The following is a 14,478-nucleotide window of genomic DNA, read 5'->3' as shown; positions in this document are numbered from 1 at the left end:
GGGAAATAGGCCAAAGGCAAACCCCATGGCCAGGACATGGCCCCTGAGAGGTCCAGTAACCACAGCTCCAGTTCCCAGCCTGTGGTCAAAGCACTTGAATTAATCCTGAAGCTAATCTTCAAACCCATCCTGGGAGGAAGACGACGCATGGGGTCTCTATTTTATAGATGAGGAGACTGGCACTCAGAAATTTGAGAATGTGCCCCCACAGTTATGGGGCCAGGAAATACTACAACCAGGAGTCACATCTGGTCCCTCCGACCCCGGAGGTTCTGCCCTTCACCACTTAGCACTTCCCTGCTGGCTGTTCCTAGCACTGGACTGGCACCTGATGTATTCAGACATTCACTGGACAAGAGAGGGAGTGGACAAGCAAGTAGACAAGTGGATTAGCACAGGGATGAGTGAGAGGACCAGTGCACAAGTGGACAAGTAAACTAGTAAACCAGTAGTTGTATGGTTAATGGCCCAGCTGGAGGGAAAAACAGTAGCTGCTCTGTCACATGGCCTCTGGGAGACAGGAAGGAATGTGGCTTCTGAGAAACTGGGTGGCCCACTACGTGATGGCTCACCATGAATTCCCCCCAGGTCTCCTTCCCTAGACAGCAAGTCTCCAGAATAAGGGGCTCTAGAAGCCCCAGGGCCCCTGCCTGCCGGACACATGCACGTTTGGTGACCAAGTAACAGGTTGGCCTGGTCAATCATCGACTGGCCACTGAGAGCTCGATTGCTTAAGAGGACCCTGAGCCAGGAGGTATCGACCTGCCCACCCCTGCTGGGAGGAAAAGAGGAGCAAGAGATCCATTGGCCCTGCCTGAGGTGGAGGTGGGGGTGGGTGGGTGGCCAAGAGGCCTCACTACTGCCCTGTATAGGCAGGTAAGGCCAGGCCAGGATAGCACCCCTGCCCACTGTCCACTGGGCCCTGGGGTCAGTACCCTAGCCTGTTTGCCCAAGGGGGTGGGTTCGAGCTGACATGGAAGTGGCTTACCAAGGGCTTACTGCCATGGCCGAGGAGAACCGAGGGCCCCTCCTTCTGGGGTAAGTCCCCACTTGGGCTCTGGACTGGAGGTGGGGCAGGCTAGATGGTGCCAGGAGTAAGGATAATGTGTCAGAAACTGGGTGATGAGGAAACTGCTGCTCTAATGTGGGGCCGTGTACCTTAGAATTGGAGGGAGGGGCACCTATGGGTCTATGAACTCACCCCCCCCCCCCATACCTTCCATGAAGCACAAAGGGAAAGTAAGTGGACCAAGTCAAGGGCTATTCTGTACATTAAAGGGCACACAGAGAGACTCCCCACCCCCACCCCCAGCCAAGTTTCTAGAGGAGACTGAAGCAAGTAAAGGGCAGGGGGGAGCCCGAGAATCTCCAGAGAACAAGTGCCAGGTACTCCACAACTTTGAGACAGAGGAAGCCAAAGAGGAGACTAGAGTCATGTCTGGTCAGGCACAGGCCTGCCTTGCCATGAGTTGTTATCCCTACCTCCACCAGAGTGTGTGGGAGTGTGTGTGGCATGTGGTCCAGAGGGTGTTACCAAAGGGGGTGTGAAGCGTGTATGTGTAGGGGGGTTCACAGCAAGCTGCTCAAGGGCCTGGCTCCCCTCCCCGTGCCCTCGGGCCCTGCATGAACCCCCTGATACAAGGAAACCTTCCAGGGGAGTGAGACCAACACTGCCCTCCCCGGCCTTCCTGTGCAGGGTCCCGTGGGACAGTTGGCCCCCATCTCCAAATGGGGACCTTCTGGAGATTACACTCCATCCTCAAAAATGCCACAGAGACCAGTTTGGATACGGAGCAGGTAGCAGTGGGAAGCCGAGTTTGGGGCTGGGGACCTCCCAGTCTCCGCACGGGGGAGGGGGGGAAGGAGGGGGGCCCTCTGGTGGCTCCTTGTCGCACAGGTGCATAGAGCTGCACTCCCCAGATGGGACTCCTGGGAGCACAACCTCAAGGCAGCCTCCTACAGGCTCCTGGAGCATCTTCTAAGCAACCAGCAACTGCCTAAAACCAAAACTTACATCAAAGGTGTAATGTGACACAACTTACATCAAAGGGTCACCGTGAGGAGTGCCCAACATCTGCAGCCCTCTCAGCATACCGTTCTGCAAATAATAATACCACCAAGAGTAAGAGTTGTTTTAATCCTCACAATGACTGGGCTGAGGTAGGTGTTGTTTCCAGTTTCCAGATGAAATAAGGGCTTGCCCAAGAGCATACAGAAAGTATCTGGCCGAACATGGACTGGAGCCTACATGTGATAACCAAGCCTGTACTGTTTTAGGTGCTCCCCTATAACACTCAGATCTTAGTCAGAGAGGCCACCTCCAGCCAAGGGGTAGCTTTTTCTCTCTAGTCTCCTGCTCCCAAGACACACTGCACTGTTGGAGAAAAGGCAGAGAAAGGGTCCTTTCTCCTGTTGTGATTACAGGGTCAATGATAAACCTCTGCTTATCTTGTTATACTTTACAAAGGACTTTTACCCATGTTCTCTCATACCCTGCACAGGAAGGCCGGGGAGGGCGGTGTTGGTCTCACTCCCCTGGAAGGTTTCCTTGGATCAGGGGGTTCATGCAGGGCCCAAAGGCACAGGGGAGGGAGCCAAGCCCTTGAACAGCTTGCTGTGCACCCACCCGCACCCTTCACACCCCCTGTGGTAACACCCTCTGGACCGCATGTCACACCAGCACTGTGAGGGAGGGACTCGCGGCCCCAGAGGAAGAGCAACCCCAAAGCCAGTGGTCCACTCCCACTCTGCTTCCAGCCACACAACCACACCAGCCCCACCTGGAGCCAAACCCAATAGCCAAGATTCCTGTAAAACTCCACTCACAGAAAATATTTGCAAAACATATCCGACAGGGGACCAATATCCAGGATATAGAAATAACTCATACAACTCAAGTTGTAAAAAAACAAATAACGCCGTTTTTAATTAGGTGAAATATTTAAACAAAAGGTTTCAAAAGAAGACATGCCAATGGGGTATCCCTGGGTGGCTCAGCGGTTTAGCACCTGCCTTTGGCCCAGGGCGCTGTCCTGGAGTCCCCGGATCCAGTCCAATGTCAGGCTCCCAGCATGGAGCCTGCCTCTCTCTCTCTATGTCTATCATGAATAGATAAATAAAATGTTTAAACAAACAAACAAACAAAAAAGACGAAGACCTGCGAATGGCCAATAAACATACAAAAAAAGACAGCGATCCGTTACTAGTCCTTATCAGGAAGCGCAAAATAAAACCAGAGCGAGACACTCTCACACACGCACCAAAATGGTCAAAAACTAAAAAGCCTGACAAGACCAAATGCTAATGTTCGGTCACACTTTGTTGCTGAAAGTATAAAATGGTACAACCGCTCTGGAAAAGATCTAGCGGGGGCAGCCCGGGTGGCTCTGCCGTTTAGCACCGCCTTCAGCCCAGGGTGTGATCCTGGAGACCTGGGTTGAGCCCCACACGTCGTAGAGGCCCACGTTGGGCTCCCCGGGGGGGGGGGGGGGGGGCCTACTTCTCCCTCTGCCTATGTCTTTGCCTCTCTCCGTGTGTGTCTCGTGAATAAATAAGTAAAATCTTTAAAAAAAAAAATCTAGCGGCTTCTTTTAAAACTAAACATACACCTCCCCTAGGACCTAGCAAGTCCACCTCCTACGTACGTTATCTGCCGAGGGCCTATGTTCACAAAAAGACTCACACGGGAATGCCTCTGGCAGCCTTACTCCTCAGGAGCCCCAGTCAGAGGCAACCTAGCGGATACACAGGCCGGCGAGCAGCTACAACAGAATACGACTCCATGAGGAAAAGGGACGTGTCACAGGCACACACGACGCCGAGGGTGTTACCCCCCGTTAGGCTGACGGAAACAGGTATTGCCAAGGAGACTGGCCGCGCCGTTCTGCTTCTCTGGGGTTCTAAAGTGGGAAGAGAGGGGCACGTGGGGGGCTCAGTGGTTGGCCACGTGCCTCCCGCTCGCTCGGGTGGTGATCGCGGGGTCCTGGGATCCGGTCTCGGATGGGACTCCGCGCGGGGAGCCTGCTTCTCCCTCGGCCTGTGTCTGCCTCTCTCTCTCTCTCTCTGCGTCTCTCGTGAATAAATAAAATCTTTCAAATAAAACTGGCAAAACCAGGGGCAGCCCGGGTGGCTCAGCGGTTTGGCGCCGCCTTCAACCCAGGGCGTGACCCTGGAGACCCGGAATCGAGTCCCGCATCCGGCTCCCTGCATGGAGCCTGCTTCTCCCTCTGCCTGTGTCTCTGCCTCTCTTTGTGTCTCTCATGAATAAGTGAATAAAATCTTAAAAAAAAAAACTGGCAAAACTAGCCCTGGCGGGAAAGAAATCCGAATGCAGGCTGCCTCGAGGGGCCGGGGCAAAGGCACGGGGGAACTTACTGGTCGCTGGTAACGTCTGAGATCTTGGTCAGAGTCGTTTCGACGGAAGACGCGTTTGTCAGAACTCACAGGGACAGGAGGTACGTGCATCTCACGGCATCGGAGTCTCGCCTCCAAGGGCGGGGGAACCAGAAACAGACACCGCGCCCCAAAGCACCGCGTGCACGTGCAAGTACGCAAGGGGCCGCGTGCTGATGGGCCCCAGCCCGGCTCCCCGCCTGCCCCGCCATACCCGCCTCGCCCCTGAGTCGCGGCGCGACGCCGCCCCGCGGCCGCCAACGTGCAAACAGAGCGTCTGCACACGGCCTGACGAACAGAACATCCTGAGTCAGGAGGCCTGGGCTGGGGCCCAAGCGTGTGCGTGTCTAACGAGCTCCAGGTGCCGCCGCCGCTCCTCGGGCTACGCTTGGAGGAGCGAACGAGGACGCAGGCCAGGCCCTTCGGAGGAAGGGAACTTGCGTCTGGCGGGCCCACAAAATGGCGGCTGCCACACGGCGGCGCGGAGCACGTCACAAACCTAAACGACGTCAGAACGTCAGGACGCCCAGAACAGGAAGTGCGTCACTATGAGGAACCCTAACGTTAACCAATCACAGTCCTCCACCCCGGCGCCCCCTTACCTGACCCTAGCCGTTTAGGTTAGGACGCGCTAGCCATTTAAGGGCATCAGTCCCCTCCCAGCCAATCACGCCCTGTTTCCACGAAAAACTCTTGCCCCAAATCCCTGGGAAAGCCTGCCCCACGCGCTTGGGAGGCAGTATACTCCCGCCCCCCCCCCCAACGGTTTTTCCTCAAAAGACACCGAACTCATTGCTAAATTGTTTACATTCGTCATTGGACGCGTCCACCTCTTGGCTTTTGCTCCCCCTGCACCTCACAGTCCAGCCTGCTCTGCCTTCCCCACCCCATGACTTGGCTTCTGCGTGCCCATCCGCATCCTAACCTTTGCCCATCCTTCCTCTTCCAGCTGATGACAATAATCATGACGACGATGATGATAAATGATAGCAACAGACACCATTTGAGACTGCATCAGGTGCCAGGGGCGGTGCTACGTGCTTTACAAGCATGATTTTGTGTTTCACCCTTTTGTTAAAAGCAGCCCAATGAGGTGGCTGCTAATATTGTTCCCATTTTACAGATAAGGCAACTGAGGTACAGAGAGCCTAAGTATTTGCCCAGGGTCACACAGTCTTGGCCATCTGGATGCTTCATTTGGTTCTAATTACTGACAGCCTTAGTGACAAGTGCCACCACCACCATCACCACCACCACCCCCCAGTTCCAAGCTCCCTACTCTCCCCCACTGATGGGTTGTAGCTGGCTCTCCTGCTGTGCGGGCCTTTCTAGGCCATCCTCTCTGGTTCAGGGCACTTCCTCCAGTCTTTAATCTCAAGGTGTCCAGAATCTAAGGCGACTGACCTGGGTGCCCTGACTGGGAGGAAACACTAGCAAAAAGGCTGCTCTGCTTCCACCCCAAACTGGGGGCTCTGTGAAGACAGGACCAGACCCACCTTGTCACAGCTGCATCTCTAGTGACATTTGCTCACTGTAGATGGGGGCCGGTGGGGGGGGGGCGGGTGTCAGTTTCCTGCACTGGCCTGGTCCTCATAGGTCTGAGCCGGGCTCGCATGAGACCCCTTCCTCACCCAGCCCAAGTAATGCTGCCACTTTTCAGTATCTCCATCACCCTCCCACCTAAACCCAGAGACTGACAGGTTGGGGACTGATGTCCTCAGATCCGAGGCACTTCCCACCCCAGCCCTAACTCCGCTCCTGCAGTTCCCAGCCCTTCCTCCCCACTCCTCCCTCCCCAAGGCCTTTGGTGGTTTCTCTCCACCCCTCAAGACCGCTTAGGGAGGATATTTTACTTTCCCAGTCAAGCTCGGGGATGCAATTTCTCCTCCTAAGAGGTTAGGCTAATTGCTCTTCCCAGAAGAAAATCCTCCGAGGTTTTCCTTGTGGTGGGATAGGAGGTTTGAAAATTAGACGTTCAGGGCAACATCGGGTTACTATATTAAGTCCTGTTTCACAGCGGGGCGGCCACTGGGGAGCACAGGCGCCATCTGCTGGCCAGAAGCAGGATTGCGGCTAGGTCCTCCCAGCTGGACTCGATTTTTCTCATTTTAAACGCCCCCCCCAACAAAAAAATAAAATAAAATAAAATAAAAAATAAAAAACCCCGAACAACAGCGATGTCTAATTTATTGGCCCCCACATACGTTAACTGTGTGATTTCCAGGGATGGAGAGACTTAAAAGGTGCCAGACACAAGCACATCAACTTGTGTACGTTAAATACCCACAGCTTTCTATTTATCAACCAGACCTCAATAAAGCAGTGTATTTTAAAAATCCCAGGCAGATAATTTATAAACCTTAGGCAATGAAAAGATGATATGTTTGTATATATACACATACACACAAATACGCTGACATCTAATTGATGCTGATCCCTACCACTTCTTATATCAAATTAGTTATGCAGCTTTTATCCTATTTATCCTATTAGATTGCCCTAATCTCATATTTAAACAAATGGGATCTCTCAAACATTAAGGTGGGAACATAAATGAAAGGTAGTTTTTAGGCTATTTAGGCTAAAAGCACATACTCATCAATGCTACAATCCCATTACTGGTAATGAGGCTTACAGACACATCTGCATTCATGGGGACAAAGATCATGTTCAGGGAGTTCCTCTGTAGCTTCATTGATAACAGCAACACACCAGGAAGTGTCCCGCTAATTCTAAAACTCATACTCTTCAATTAAAAAAAAACTATTGTACATTTTCCAAAGGAAACCACTTTTCTAGGTGTCCAAGTACCCAGAATAAACTGGGGTCAGGGTTAAGTTTTCAGAGTGCACTGAGGAACTCCATGGGATTGCTCAATAGTTTTTGAAATGCAGATATAATTTTCATACAGAAAAACAAAACTACCAACCATTTAGCCAAGATATCTCAAAACAACAACAAAAATATTTTGGAAACAAATTTTTGATTCAGAGCCATCAGCCTTACCTTAAGAGTGTAGCAAAAGGGGAGTGAAGTTGTGAGTTGTGCATGAAAAGAAAACATTTGACAGGACAGAACTTACAGGAAAGTCAAATCGGGGCATGTTTCCAGGTGGCATCAGGCTCAGGGACTGCCACATGCCTGCATCAGCCTCTAGGGCACAAATGGTCAGTGCTGCGACTCTAGGAAGCCCGTGGCCTGTTTTACTGTATCTTAAACTTCTGCATGCTGTAGGGGGCAGAAATCAGATGGGCATGTCAGCCTCTTGAAATGTGGGAGACCCATGTGGGCAGTGGATATGGCCCTAGGAGGCTAGAAAGTCCTGGACACAGTGTGAGCCACCACAGACCCTGACTTCCTGGGCCCCTTGAGACTGATGTCAAGAGGGACATTCAAGCAGCCAGAAACCACGTGCATCATCCAGCCCCCAAGCACCAGTCCAGAGAGGGCAGTAGTGTTTTTGGAGGGAAAGAGAACAGAAGATCTGAAACTATTTCTCCAGGCCAGCTGGGGGTGGGGTTCTTGCACTCTACAATATTCCAAAGGCAGAAAAGTCCTGAAGCATAAAAATCACAGATGAGAAGAAAAAAAAGAACGACAACATTTCATCAGGGCTAAGATGGACTTTTTTTTCATATTTTATTATCTCTGGAATCTGGGCATATCTTACAACGGATGGCAGGTCAGTTTATTTGGTAGCTTTGTTTTCTTTCTTAGAAAAGTATAAAGATGACTTTATGTTTTCAATTGAAGACAAACTGACAGATAAAATCGTGAGATATTTAAAGTGTACAAGATGCATGTACATGTTATAAAAGCATTCTCCCCCAAAAGATGGACTCTTAAAATTGGTGGCATTCAATAATATCTCAGTAAACTGAGGGGAAAAAAATGATGACATGTTAGGTTCAATGAAATCCAATATTATTTATTGAACACTAATTATATTGCTGGCACCATGTTGGTCAGTTATCATACGTTATTACACAACCCTGGGAGCCTTATCTCACAGATGAGTGATGAGACCCGGGTAAACAGCCTCCCCAAGGCCACAAAGCTAGTAAGCAGCAGAAGCAGAATTCAAATCCAGGTTTGCGGGCCCCTATGCTTCCCTGTATGTAGCCCGAGGCTCTTGCCTTCTAGCTAAAGTGAGAGAGGCAAGAGCAAAGTCAGTTTGTCATTTCTGTCTTCAGGCTCTGGCTAATTCTCCAGGGTAGGTAGGTCATTCTCATCTGCTTTTATTTTTTTAAAGCTTTGTGTATTTATTTATTTGAGAGAGAGAGAGAGAGCACATAAGCAGGGGAGAGAGGCAGAGAGAGAGGGAGAAGCATCAAGCAAGGAGCCCAGTGCAGGCCTTGATCCCAGGATCCTGGGATCATGACTTGAGCTGAAGGCAGATGCTCAACAGACTGAGCCACCCAGGCACCCCCATCTGCTCTTTTTGAATCCTTAATATGCAGAAGTGCATATTAAGTGCAGAAGTGCAGAAGCTTCTGGAAGGCCTGGTTCATGGCTCCCAGCTCACCTGGTTCTGCAGCAGCTCAGTGAACTTGGCTTCCTGGCCTGTCTCTACCTCCCATCCTACCAGGCTCTTAGTGTGAGTTTCCTGTTGCCCTCCCAGCCCCACTGGGGCTTTACAGACCCTGCTTACTTCCTGCTTCTCTCCTCAGACCCTGGAGAAAGAAGCTGCAGGAGCTCCCGAAGGTGGCAGTTTGGGGAAAGACACTGATTGCAAGTTCTCTTGTCAAACTAGAACTAACAGGATACCAGGTCAGGGCTCCCATGTTCAAAATAGCTGGTGGGCCACTGGCAGGTTCTGTCTGGGTTTCAGCTTTGGGGGTAGGGAGGGCCAGTGGGATAGCAGATCATACTAGGGTCACTGTTCCCCAGAGACTGAGGGACACCTCTCCTTTCTCCTCATCTATGCTGCAGCCACCTGCTTCCCAAAGACCTGACATTCCCCCACATTCCCTCTTTACCCCAATCAGTTTTTATTCTTGCTGACCCCTGTATGTTCAGTTTCTCCCTGCCAGGCCTGGTGGATTCACAGTTAATGCTTGAACACTCAGGTCTCGGCCAGAAGACTACCTCTAGGTAGTCTAGTTTTCCCAGGCCCATGGGTCCCCTTCCCCTCTGCCCAGGCACATCTTTTTTTTTTTTTTTTTTTTTTTAATTTTTATTTATGATAGTCACACAGAGAGAGAGAGAGAGAGGCAGAGACACAGGCAGAGGGAGAAGCAGGCTCCATGCACCGGGAGCCCGACGTGGGATTCGATCCCGGGTCTCCAGGATCGCACCCTGGGCCAAAGGCAGGCGCCAAACCGCTGCGCCACCCAGGGATCCCCTGCCCAGGCACATCTTGACAGCAGTTCTCAACTCTACAACCACCGTGGTTTTGCTACTCTCATTGGCTCAACAAATATTTGCACTCACGATGAGGGGACACTGCCAAGTGCTGAGATGACAGGACACCACAGAGGGGCCGCAGAGCAGCAGCAGACACAGTAGAGCACAGCAGATGTTACAGGGCAGTGCCGCACAGAGCCAGCTCACACCACCCTGAGAGCCAGCAGTGGGCACCTCCTCTCTGCCTTGTGGATCAGGGACATCGCGTTGGTGGATGGAGGTCAGCCTGGTGGGGTACTTACACCACAGAAATCCGCAAACACTGCAAACCAGAGCTTTTCATATTTGCTGGACAGCAAGACATTAAACGTGGACTTGTGTGCCACTGAAGAAGCACCATACCAGGGGCTCTGGGCCCAGGGAGGGCCACTGGCTTGGTTTGAGTTTTCCCTAAACGCACACCCCAAGTCAGGGATTTAAGAATAAGGGGTTTATTTGGAAGATGATCATTCTTATGATCTTATGACTTCTTAGCAGCAGTGCTAGGGCCCCCAATATGAGCAAGCTGGCCTCCCTCCTCCCAGCCTACTGTGAGGTTTCATGCTGCCTGGTTCCTCCACTGACCACACGGACTTCTTCCTCGCAGAGGATGTGTCCTTGTTTGATAGCACTCCGTGGCTCACATGAAAAGCACCCCCACGGTGACTGGGACTTGGTTCCCAAATGGTCTGTTATGGGGCCTTATCTCCCCACTCCCGCCCCCAGGGCCTGTCCCAGGGATTAGCTGCTTCAGATACCAGGATTGATGCCCCATCCCCCCCACCGGTGACACCTGGGGCAGCCGCTCCATAGACCCCACAAGCCCCCCTCAACCCTGCTCAGGGCAGTTGGGACATTCCAGCTCAACAACACTACCTGCACTCACTCTGGGCCTCTGCCAGATGATGCAAATGTCCCCAGCAACATCAAGGTGCTTCATTTCCATGGGGGCATAGGGGAAGGAAAAAAAAAACTTTTTTTCCCCCTCTACTCAGCTCAGGTTCATTGGCTGGGGGCACTGTAAGTTAGCCTAACCAAAGACAGATTTCAGAAGTACTTTCCATTTTATCTAGAACTACTTCTATAATAGCAAATGTAATATTAGAACAAAAACTTTCTTTCGAGTTTTGTTTCCACGGGTATTGGACTTCGAATCTCAAAAAAATCAACAAATACTTCACAAATTTGAAAAAAAGTTAACAAGTGATACATCTTCTGGAATGATTCAGATATTTGTCTATTCTATCATTTATTTATTTATTTATTTATTTATTTATTTATTTATTTATTATTTTTTTAAGTAGGCTCTATGCCCAGTGTGGAGTTCAACATGGGGCTTGAACTCATGACTGTGAGATCAAGACCTGAGCTGATATCATCAGACACGTAACCAACTTGAGCTTCCTAGGCACCCCTATTCTACCTTTTAATTTATTTCTGCCCCTGTCTATTTATTTTTTAAAATATTTATTTATTTATTTATTTATTTATTTATTTATTTATTTATTTACATGGGAGACACAGAAAGAGGCAGAGACATAGGCAGAGGGAGCAGTCTCCCTGAGGGGAGAGCCTGATGTGGGACTCGATCCCAGGACCCCAGGATCATGACCTGAGCCAAAAGCAGAAGCTCAACCACTAAGCCACCCAGGTGCCCCTTGCCTATTTTAAGTGGTAGATCGTCTCTAAATAAGGTGGATGATTATTGATTCAAGCCATATTTCTCTGTGAAACTCATCAATCTGTAATAATGATCACTGTACTTCAGAGGAAAAGCCTCAAAATGGAAGGAATTCACTTACTGCTTTCAAAGAAAGATAAGGAAAATTGAGATAATTTTTCATCTTCGTTAACTTTTTAATATACCAAGTTATCCTTCACTTCGAAGTACCAAATGAAGTAAATGTACATTAATGACAAAGGGTGGAGTTTTGATGAAAAAAAAGATCAACAAGGAGACACAGGATGGCTCAGTGTTTGAGCATCTACCTTAGCTCAGGTTGTGATCACGGAGTCCCAGGATCGAGTCCCACCTCGGGCTCCTTGTGTGGAGCCTGCTTCTCCCTCTGCCTGTGTCTTTGCCTCTCTCTCTCTCTCTCTCTCTCTCTGTCTCTCATGAATAAATAAATAAAATCTTTTTAAAAAAGAAAAGAAAAGAAGATCAACAAGAGAAAAACAAACAGAAGTTTATTAACATGTTCCTCCCACATATGCACGGGAGCGCTCAGAGTTGAATGACTCAGAAGGGTGGTTAGAACTTGGGCTCATACAGCATCTTGGCAGAAGAACAATACATTTTTAGAGAAGCAAGACAAAGAAAAAAGACCGTTTCTAGGGCAGCAAATGGGAAATTAATGGGAACCAAGGGCTAGTTTTAGCAATGTTGGTTATGGAGTGCCATTGTGGGCAGAGGAGAGTATAGAGTTCTCTCTGGTGACCAACTTCTGTTGTTCCTAGTTGAGGGGAGAAGGGGACCCTTACACAGCCTCATGTCCTGCTTTCCAGGATATAAGAGGAGGACAGGATATCTTTCTTGTATCTGCTTCTGGATCACCTTCCTTTCAAAAGAATGCCTATGCAGAAGTGGCCTGTCCTTGAGGGCCTCCGGGGGACCCACTGTAAACACATAGTGGAATGCTGAATGAAAGGAATCTCCAAGAACAAGAAAGCAGGGAGAAGGGGCTTGTCTCTCGGACGCATCGAGGCACCGTCATCTGCACACCGGGGACACTGACCTCCCAAGGTTACCAAGGAAGGGAACATGGACTGTGTTCATGAGAGCACCTATCAAAATGCACGGCATGCAGACATGAATTGAATCAGCAGATATAACTAGAAATTTCTTTCTTGGGGCATCTGGGTGGCTCAGTTGGTTAAGTGTCTGCCTTCGGCCCAGGTCATGATCTCAGGGTCCTGAGATTGAGCCTGGGGCATTGTGCTCCCTGTTCAGTAGGGAGTCTGCTTCTCCCTCTCCTTCTGCCTCTCCCTCTGGTTCACTCTCTCTCTCTCTCTGTCTCTCAAATGAATAAATAAAATCTAAAAGAAAGGAAAAAAGAAAAAAAAGAGAAAGTTCTTTCTTGTATCCAGACAAAATCTCCCTTCTAGCAATGATGAGATTTTACTTCGGTGCTTCCCAAAATGCGGCCTGTGACCGTCGTTGGATTACTTACTGGGTTCTACCCAGAATGTCCTAAGGACAGACTCCCAGTTGTCTTTGCTCCTTAGACTCCACTTGGTCACGTTTTCAAGGGACAGAGCCCTGGGCTCTGCATCTCTGACAGCCTTCCCAAACAATTCTTGAGCACAGCAGAGTGCTCTGTTCTTACCAGAAAACCACTGATAAGGTGAATGAAACACACTGTTTCTGCGTCTAGGGGTTGGAGGGACCTGGGTTCAAATCCCAGTTCCGTCACTAACTTAAGATTTCTGTGCCTTGGGCACCTGGGTGGCTCAGTGGTTGAGTGTCTGCCTTTGGCTCAGGTCATGATCCCAGAATCCTGGGATCAAGTCCTGTATCAGGGTCCCTCCAGGGACCCTGCTTCTCCCTCTGCCTATGTCTCTGCCTCGCTCTGGGTGTCTCTCATGAACAAATAAATCTTAAAAAAAAAATCTCTGTGCCTTGGTTTCCTGGTTTTTAAAGGGATAATGTCTATGTGAGTCTATGTGAAGATTAAATACATGCAAATGGTGTAAGACTTAGGCCAGAGCCAAGTAAGTGCTCAACAAATGTTAGCCATTGTTTTTCTCCTGCTAAGTGTGCCCAGTTGCTCCTGCTGTCCCTCTGTGGCACAGGCCAGGATCCCTCATCATCCCAGAAATTCCCCAGGTGAGACACGTTGGGAGCAGGGCAAATGGAAGCAGGGGAGGATGTCCTGGTGAGAGCGTTGGGCTCGCGCTCCCTGCTGCAATCCGTGATACGCTGTGAGGAAACGCTAGGCCACTGGGGGGCAGCATCCGCCTAGCTCATTTTAACAACAGCTTTCTCCGCATTTTCACGTAGTAGCGTTAGAAGGGTGGAAGCCTTAACGGGGTTTTACTGGACTCCGGGTTAGGTGCTTTACCTAACATCCACCCTCCTCCAGGCAGTGCTTAGTGAACAGATGTGGCCTAAATATCACCTATAAAGAAACGTTTTGCATAAAGAACCCTGTTTTCCCATTACCTTGAATTATAAAATGGGAATTTTACTCCTAAACCTGGAGTCTCCCACTGGGGAGGCGCCCAGTGACAGTTTTCTGAGTGTCCATATGCCCGGCCACCAGGATTCCTCATTCCTCTCAAGCACACTGGAGGCTCCTCCAACCAGCAGGCCCAAGTGCTGTAGGACGATGTTTGGCCGGGACATAGGACTCCCTGCATGCCCATCTCAAAGGTCTAAACGGAGGCCACCAGGTAAAGTCACTCTGCCTGCAGGTCCCTGAGAATAGGCTGTGTGCATTAGGGCTATCCCCAAAGCCACCACTGGGTGGCTGGCTGCTTATGCCACAAGCTCTGGGCAGCTGGATTCAATCCTGTGGGACAATGCTATGAAACAGTGCAAACCTCCAGCCTCAGAATAATGCCGTCTGAGGGGTGTGGAAGCTGGTATGCATTCTCCCTAGAAGCTGCTTCCTCGCAGCCTGCCTTACCCTCAGGCAGAGTGGCCTTCGGTGGTTCTGGCAGGGGGGGGGGGGGGGAATGTCTGCAGCACAGAGATGCAAG

This window comes from Vulpes lagopus, chromosome 6 (assembly GCF_018345385.1).
Source record: "Vulpes lagopus strain Blue_001 chromosome 6, ASM1834538v1, whole genome shotgun sequence".
Taxonomy (NCBI): domain Eukaryota; kingdom Metazoa; phylum Chordata; class Mammalia; order Carnivora; family Canidae; genus Vulpes; species Vulpes lagopus.
The sequence above is the reverse complement of the archived record's forward strand: the minus strand, read 5'-3'. Positions refer to the sequence as shown.